General features: G+C 50.6%; 1 pseudogene; it reads left to right on the forward strand.

The window, feature by feature from the left end:
* The first annotated feature begins 942 nt into the window (after positions 1-942).
* Positions 943-3,349, forward strand: LOC149356461 (uncharacterized; annotated as a pseudogene).
* Positions 3,350-9,404: the final 6,055 nt, after the last annotated feature.

The following is a 9,404-nucleotide window of genomic DNA, read 5'->3' on the forward strand; positions in this document are numbered from 1 at the left end:
TGGGCGTGAGACCAAAGTCTCACGTAAAAAAGTAGTTCCCCAACTCGCTCGAGGGCTTTGGGAAGGTTTTCACTCTCCAGCTGAGACATTCCCTTGATTTCTAGGTTGCACCTGCGTGAATACTGCTCTCCAGCTGTAATTATCTGCTCAAACTGGCAACCTTGTTGTCTCAGAAGATCACACTCCTCAGTAAGCTTTTCATTGGCTTCCCTTAAAGCTTGGTTTTCTCTTTCCAGCTGAGCTTGTTTGTTTTTCGTTTCTTCGAGCTCCTCATTAAAGAAGTCTAGACTTTTTTGAAATTCTCTCATTTCCTTGCGAAATTCACGTTCCATATTAGATTTAAGGTCCCGCATTTCTTTTCTAAGCTCCTCGGCTGTATCAGGCATTATTAGCGCTTGCACACAAGTGAAAAGAAGGTTTACAACAAGCAAACAAACAGTGGTATGGCAGCAGCAAAGGCAGCGATAAGAATGATTTGCCTAAAAACGGCAAATTACAAAGTAAAGGAACCTAACCTGTAACAGCACAGAGCGAGCTTATAGCGTCTTGCTTCCGCTGCCTTCGCTGCTGCCAAATGACGATCCACTGGATGTGCCGCTGCTTTTGTAGGCGTCCAAAAACTGGCTTCCCTCTGGCGGGCGTGACGTCCTGGCGTGATGTCGAGGGCTTGGTGCTTAGTCACCACTTCCTGGCTTTTCCCTCGGTCCTCGGTGGTTGGTATCAGTGGCTGGTATCCTGTAACAGCACAGAGCGAGCTTATAGCGTCTTGCTTCCGCTGCCTTCGCTGCTGCCAAAATTCCGCAGACAGCGTCTCGCGTTGTCGTCATTATGACGTCACAGTCTCAAAGTTGAGATAAAAACTGAGGGCGACACGTAATCGCACCCCTGGTTGAAAAACGGCGAATAGCAGACAACTGCAACTTTGGAAATGCGCTAAGGCGAATGCTGAGGGACCGAATTGTTGGCGGCGTACGCTCAACTAACCTACGCAAACAATTGCTGGCAAAGAAAGATTTAACGTTAGAGGAGGTGGAAACAATGACAACTACAGCAGAAGCAGCCGACAACGATGCAAAAGACATGGGTGGAGAACTACTGACGGTGCTCCCGAGTTCAATCTCGTTATCACTCATCGTCCGGCGGTAACAATATCAACGGCGCGGTGCAACAGTGCCAACGATGTGGAAGCACGAAGCAGAATGACAACGCCTGCCGCTGGGCTAATGCACGGTGTTTACGCTGCAGGCGAAGCGGTCACCTAAGAAAGAAATACGGCAGAGCCGCAACACATGCAGTTGCTGCAAGGCGAACCGCGAGTGTAAAGGCTCTGGCTGTTGGAACTGCGTCATGCACAGAGAATATGGACGAGGCACAAGTCTGGTCGTTGATTTCTGGAAGGAAAAACGGCCTGGAACCACCAGTACGCCGCACATTTTGGTGGGCGGAAATAGAACTGGTCATGGAAGTGGATACGTCATCTCCAATGTGCTTCATATAAATGCAAGTTTACGACCGACACCGCGCACAGAGGCCGCGCTTAGAATCACGAGTAAAGCTTTATGTTACACGGGAGAACGACCGGTGCTTGGGGAAATGAAACTTTCGGTGCGATACAAAAATGTGCCCGTATCCTGTCCACTTATTGTGCTTGATTGCCGAGGACCAAGCCTTTGTGGCCGTGATTTGATTGCGGCCCTTGGCTAGACGTGTGTACCGATTGATGACCTCACTGCGCCAAACGTTACAAGGTAAAACAACCCAGGTGACAACATGGTGAATAGACTGCTCGCCGAGTATGAGGACGTCTTTTTGGCAGACCAGGAGTTCATCAAAGGACCACCAGCCAGCCTAAAGCTCAAGGAAACGGCTACACCTAAATTCTGTAATGCCACATCACTTTCTTACGCCCTCCATGATAAAGTAGCTTGCGAGATTGTTCGGTTAGTGTCTCGTGAGGTCTTATCCACACTGCAAAATTCAGAATGGGCCGAAAACAGCTTGTTTTGAAGAAGGATGGTTTCGTAATCATACGCGGCGACTATAAAGTAACGCTTAACCCTGCCAGTGATGTGGAGCATTATTAACTCCCAGTTGTTGAGGATATATTGGCAAGCTTAAATGGTGGTGAATACTTCAGCACCTCGGATTTGCAGGACGAATACAAGTAAGTTCCCCTTGACGAAGTGTCACGCGGACTGTGCGTCATCAACACTCACTGCGGACTGTTCCGTTTCAACCGACTTCCGTTTGGCATAACTCCTGCCCCAGATATTTTCCAAAGGAAGATTGACGCAGTACTCGCGGGGCTGCCAGGCGTCCAAGCCTACCTTGACGACGTGGTAGTGTCGGAACGCAAAGGTGTTAAGGAGGAGCGGCTCAAGAATGTGTTGGAACGGTTGAGAGAGCATGGGGTTAACCTTAGGGTCGACAAATGTAAGTTCCGGCAGCCTTCGGTCACTTGCCTTGGGCATCGTATCGATCGTCAAGGCCTACACCGAAGAGAACGCAGACTCGTTTATGCAAATCCCCCGCCCAAGTAACGTGAGCGAGCTGCGTTCGTTCTTTGGTATGCTCGCGTACTACTCACGGTTGTTGCCAAATATGTCGACTGTGCTGAGCCCGTTGTACCAGATGGTGGATAAAAGAGACTTGAGAGTGGCTACAACCGCAGCAGTCGGCGTTCGAGCGAGCAAAAGAAATCCTGAAGAACGCACAACTTCTCGTGCATTTTGATCCTAATAAGGAGCTGAATCTATAATGTGAGGCATCTCCTTATGGCTTGGGCGCAGTGCTTTTTCATTCAAAAGGAAATGAACAGACCAATTGGGTTCCACTCTAGAACGCTAACAAAAGCGGAGCAAAAACTTCTCCCAGCTGCAGCGAGAAGCATTAGCCCTTTGGCGTTTCTCGTTTTCGTAACTATCTTCTAGGTCGCCAGTTTACGCTGGTGACTGATCATCAGCCACTGCTGGGACTGCTCAGGCATGACCGCCAGACGCCACGGATGACTGCCGCACGAATTCAACGGTGGACACTATTTTTGGGTGGCTATCAGTACAAGCTGCAGTAGGTGCAAGGGAATCAGCTACTAACAGCAGGTGCCCCCAGCAGAGTGCGAGCGCCGACTACGGAACCGGTGACCGAGGGTGAACCGCCGGAATACGTCCCTTCATTGGAAACCCTGGAGGAAGGCATAGTGACAACTCACGAATTGCAGGAGCTGACTGCCAAGGACCCGATGTTGGACAGAATCACGAATTTTATCGTGCACGGGTGGCCTCCCACCACTAAGGGACTGGCGCGAGTCTTCTTGCCATTTTTTTTTATCGCAAGCTGCAGCTATCGCTAGCTCACCTTCTAATCTACTGCAGCAACAGAGATACCGCGGAAAGCTCACGCAAAGATATTGCAGCTCCTACATGAGCACACCAGGGTTCCTCGACAACAAAATCTGTCGCAAGGTCATTGTTTTGGTTGCGGGGGCTGGACAGGGACATTCGAGACTTGTCGGCGCAATGCGGAAGCTTCATGGAAAACCTGTCCATGCCCACCGCCGCCCCACCAGCGAGTTGGCCGAAAACAGCTGATCGGTGGTCTCTGATCCTCATCGATTTTGCACGCTCGCTAGCCGGCGAGATGACACTAGTAGCGATAGATGCTCACACGAAGCGGATTGAAGCAGGGCCCATGAAGCACGCGAAAACGGCTTCTACAATCAGCTGCTTAAGAAGCATGTTTTGTCGGTTCGGTGTGCCGTGCGCAATCGTGTCCGATAATAGCACAGAATTCACAAGTCAGGAGTTCGCCACGTTCGTATCAAGAAATAATATTGTGCACCTACGTACAGGGGCCCCAAAAGTAATGCGGAGCACTCGAGCTGTGGTCGAACTGGAAAAAACTGCATGCCAGCGCGCTCTATCAGCAGATGCGCGGCAAAAAACGAGGGTACGTTGGCACATCCGGCTGACCCATCTTGATAACTTCATGCTCGCGTTATCGCCGCCACGAGCGAAGTTGCGCTGCTACCATCAGGGGCGCGATTACGAGAAATCGTCTCAATTTTGAGACTCTGACGTCAAAATGACGACACCGCGAGTTGTTGACCGCGGAATCAACCAATTAGCAGCGAGGTTGTGGTGTCTAATAGTAGGGTTCCACCCAGGAAGCATTTAGTTGCGCAATAAGGGACCGTATGCTAAAGTTTTTCTGTAAACACGCCGTTAATAATTTGAAGAATGTTTTATTTCGCTAACAAACTATGTTTCAAACTCAACGACATGAAGCAAAAGAAGAAGCGTCCTCAATTTTGCAATTAAATTTGCTCTTCAGTCACTTTTGCTGCCGCGAGGGTGCGCTGACGCTGGAAAAGCGTCGGTAGCGGCTGCTAGGCGGCGTGAGCTGCCGCCTGATTCAACCGATTCAGCCTTATCCCTCCACGCACATATTCAGCCATCGTAAACATGGCAGCCAGAAAAAAAATCAGCTGATTCGACGGCTGTCCTCTTTTTTTACACATTACGCAGAATCAAAGTACTGCGCAGACGTCTTAAGTGCGCGGAAAAATCTGTTTAAAGGCAGTGATTGCTACGAGTCTGCCGAGAACAATTTGGAAAGAGCGCTTGGCTCGAAAACCGGCGAAGGCAGCTTCAAGGCAAGTTCACACTGGCGAGTTGCAATCGTCGCGCTAGTATTCTAGGCGACCGATTTCGGTCAATTAGTTACGGTTTGCGAAGCACATGTAAAGCGGGGAGGGAGCGTAATAAATCGATTTAAGCCTGTCGCGCGACCTCCGCGACTCGCCAGTGTGAACTCACCTTGCTGCTATCGATGGCAAATGTGCTCCAAGGGCGATGCGTGATTATATTTATTTTTGTTCAGAAAATACCCGGCGACCATGAATAATCACACTGCAGCAACTGCCGACATACGGAAGCAGACCGGTGCAGCTGATGGGAGCTTGCAATCTCACTGCGGGAATTAAGAGCCGGCACGCCCGGTCACTGCGGCAACAATCACTCTTCCGCCTCGTAACCAACTCATGCCGCCCGCTTCGGGTTAAGCACGTGATATTCGTGTTGGTGGTGCCGTTCCGTTCGGATGATGCTCGGATGACGCCGCCGGGGATACTGCGGTGGCGAAAGTTTATGCGAAGGAAGTCCACCTTCGCCGCCGCCTTGTCTTGAGGGGTCTCGCCGGAAAGCGCGCACCTTCTGCGACTTAACTTTGACAGTGGTCTCCGCAACTCACCGCAAACACTTGCACAGTCGGTTGGGCTACGCCGACGTTTACTTCATTTCCTACGGTGTCTTGAAACCCACCGGCGGCGAAGGCGCGCACAGGCACTTGCCGCTCCACTGACCGCGCACTCACCCGCACACCTCCAAGTTCAACGCCGAGTTCGTCGCACAGCCATTATGCTCTTTCCTATGTCAAAACGTCGACACAACTCGTCCGGCACGTCAAAACCGTCTTCATGCACCCTCTTACACCGCTGCTCGCGCGGCCACCGGCCATGTAAACAACCGTCATTTTCTGTCTCGAGCGGTTTGAGACCACTCGTTCCAGTCTCAAAAAATCGTCTCAATCGGCTCGCATAATTAGGCAAGCAACGTCACCACTTCTGGCGCACTTCTGACGTCGGCCGGTGACGCAAAAAAACAATATGGCCGCTGGTCACGACCGACCAATAGGAACGGGCCAAATGAGACACTTTTTGAGACACTTTCCGATTGAGACGATTTTGAGCAACTCGTAATCGCGCCCCAGTGCTCGCCAGGGGCACTTTCAAAACATCATGCAAGGGTTTGTTGTGTCTGCGCCGTGTAGAAAGTGGCGTTCGGCAGATTATACTTCTTGCTTTTTCAGGAATGCCACCATTTTCAGCCTGCGAGACCGCCGTGGTTCGCTCTTCGCTTCGCGGCGACTTTGTAACAATGAAAACAGACCAAACTTCATGAAGGACGCAGAAAGGGGAGGCGAGACATAGACGCTGATCTAACAATGGAACGTCTAACCCTGATCGCCTTCCCTTTCTGCGTTCGTCGTGAAGTTTGTGCTGCTTTTATCGTGATGAACAAGCTCATGATGTGTTCGTCGAGTTTGTGCGCGAGCTATAGAATACAGACGCTTCGTCTGTCGCTTTGGAAAATGTGGTCAACTTCTTCTTGGCTCAAGGAAGGGCATGAAAAAAAGAACAACATGCATGTGTTGCCTTCGTTGTTCTCATTGTAAAGATCGGGGCCGAAAAGTATAGCAACTGAACTAATTAAGGATCACTTCTCTTGGCACAAATTTGCTTTCTTACAATGGAGAAAAAAAAGGCAAACAAAAAACGAACTTGTCTCTCATTTAGACGTCCCCTATCGGCTATATTTTGCAAACATGCAAAGAGGAACGGGCAACAGGGCAGAGGCGATTAAAAAAAAACAACTTCCAGAGGCACTTTTTAAGCAACCTCGAGGTTTAATGACGGGTGAAGCTCCCGCTCACGTTAATGACTTGGACCATGCGCCGAGGAAGGGACTCGTATAAAGAGTCGACGTATCCGGGTGGTTCTCGAAGGTTGTCCCACTCTGTCTTGACGGCCTCCCAGAGCTCATCTGGATGCGTGCTGTGATACGAGAAAGATTATTTTTTAGAGTCCCCCAAACATTCTCAATGATGTTAATGTCGGCGCATTTTGGAGTACACTCCATTATCTGAACAGCCCGTTCTTCAAGCAAGGCTTTCTCCACTCGCGCAGTGTGGACGAGGCTATAGTCGTGCTGCAGGAGGAACACTCGATCTTTAAATGGCCCGTCCAGCGCGTACGGGATAAGATAGTGGTCCAGAACGTCGCAGTTGCTGGCCCCTTTAAACTTTGATGGCAGTCTAATAAAAGGTCCGTGGCCTTCTGCACTGACAGCTCCCCAGACGCTCACGGCACAACGACCACTGCTGAGTACTTGCGTCGTGAAGTCGGGCAGGTACCTACGTGCGAAAGAATAATGCGTTGATTAGCTCCTACGTAATGCGTGATTAAAAAACGCCTTTAACTCAAAATCATGGTTGTCAGGCCGCAGGAAAAGAAAAATACTTTTCGGCTTACAGAACTTAAATAATTGCTGCGAGAGGACTAGCGAAGAATAAGTTTCATTTTCTACTTTTACTTGCCCATGACTTACTCCGCTTTATACCGCTGTGCTCTTTACTTCACACAAATGAATCTTATTCAGACATACCTGCAATTGCATGAACGCCAAACAAACCGCTTTTGGTCCTATCTTGAAGAGAAAGTCGATTCATCTGCACAGATGATTAGTCACCAGTCGTTGACAGTCCACTGCTCGTGGGCGCGAGCAAATGCTAGGCGCTGTGCCTCCTGTCTTGCCGTCAAATGCGGCTTCTGCGCCGCCCCACATCCACTTAATCCGGCTTCATGGAGATGGTTCCGAATGGTGCTCAGACTGATGTCTATACCGAGGGCATCTCGAATTTCTTTTGCGCCCTGAAAAGGATCCGCAACGGCTGCAGCGACAATCAGTTGGTCAGCCTCAGCCGAAGTGCACCGCTCGCGACCTGGACGTGGAGCATCGCCAATGCTGCCACCTTCATCCCTGTAAGCTTGTATTGTACGATTCACTGCAGTCATCGAGCTTCCAGTCCTGCGGCATATTTCTCGTTGGGGTAAACTTTGCGCGCATAGAACAATTTAGCGTCTGACACCTAGTGGAACTCGGGGCGGCATTTTTCGTCGAATGGGAATTTCCACAACGTTCGCTGATATTTATGTGCGTGTGGGCGTGTCTTGCAAAAGGTGTCTAGCCTTCTTCTCAACGATTATCAAGGTGACAGCATGAAGGAAGCCAGCGACTGCGACGTGCTCGGCCGCTATCTCATCCCATATGACTTGGACGGCCCTTTGGACGATGATGTATTCTTCCAGAAGAAAGACTGCAGTCCCATCCACATTGCGGGGATCATTAAAGTCTTGCTGGAAGAACGGGCTCTGCTGCTGTTGAAGTGCACGCCAAAGGACGTCGATATGAACATAGATGAGGTCGTTTGGTGAACGTTGGAAAGCAATCTACCTCGTATCAGCCGCAGAACGAGTCCAGATGACCTTTGGGTGGCAGGCTGTCAAGAAGATGTGGGACAACCTCCGAAAGAGACGTGGACTCCTTGTACGATTCTCTTCGGCGCTTGACCTGTGCCGTCAACCTGCATGGCGGCTTTACTGGTTACGGGACTGTTCAGTTGCATTAAACGGCACTTTTGGAGGTTATTTTTTTAACTGTCTCCTTTCTGCCACCCATTTCTACCTTTATTTGTTGAACATTTTGTTCTCCAGTGTAAGAAAGTGAATTTGTGTTGAAGAAACTGGTCTTGAATTATTAGCCCACTTGCTATGCCGTTGAGCACCTATTTTTATCAAAGACAGCACATCCATGCTATTGTTTTTTTTTGCCATGCGTTCCCTAGAGCGAAGCAAAGTTTTCACCGAATTTGCCAAAACGTGCTCGAGTGCTTATACTCGGCGGCGCACAAACTCGTCGCCATGAGTAGCACGAACTTCAGCTGTTCCACAGACAAAGATAATGCAGTTCCTGACGAAGCATAAAGCGCACGGTGCCGATGGCAAACATTTCTGCACGGTCCCGACGAACAACAAACCATGAGGTATTGAAAGCGCCCCTGGCGGGCAGGGATAGTACCAGCGCAGCTTCGCTCGTTGAGGCGATAACGCGAGCATCAAGTTATTGAGATGGGTCAGCCGGATGTGCCGACGCCCCCTTCGTTCTTTGCCGCGCATCTGCTGATAGAACGCGCTGGCCTGCAGCTTTGTCCATTTCAGCCACCGCTCGTGTGCTCCGTATTACTTTCGGGGCACCTGTACTGCGCCTTTTTATCGACAATCTAATGCAGCAGCGGAAAGAGCGGCTCGGACCATCAAGCACGGATTGCGGAAAATGCGAGACGGGAACTCGAAGATGGCCTCATGCGGTTGTTATTTAATTACAGGCGGAACCCCCCCCTCCCCCCCCAAAAAAAGGAAGGTCACCCTCGGAGATGCTTCTCGGCTATCAGCTACGTTTCTGTCTAGACTCATATGCCTGCCACCCAGAGCTGCGGAGTCGTTGGCGGACGTTGACGACTGGACCATCTCGCCATGCAGCAGCGTATACATGCGGAATTACTGTGCCGGCCAACGAAGGGTGCCTGGGCGTGTACAGTCCACTTCGGGGGCGAGACTAGTAGCAGGGACACGTCACTGGGAGCAGTGCGGCGCCACGTTGACCAAATCCGTCACGTCAGGAGTATACGCCAGGGACTGCGTCTGTAGAGGCCACGGCAAGTGCGCAGTCGGACGGTAATCCTGAAAGTTGACCAGTGCTGGTCTGCAACCCGAGTCTACGGGGTCGGAG

This window comes from Amblyomma mixtum, chromosome 3 (assembly GCF_055824585.1).
Source record: "Amblyomma mixtum isolate Tamu chromosome 3, ASM5582458v1, whole genome shotgun sequence".
Lineage (NCBI taxonomy): Eukaryota > Metazoa > Arthropoda > Arachnida > Ixodida > Ixodidae > Amblyomma > Amblyomma mixtum.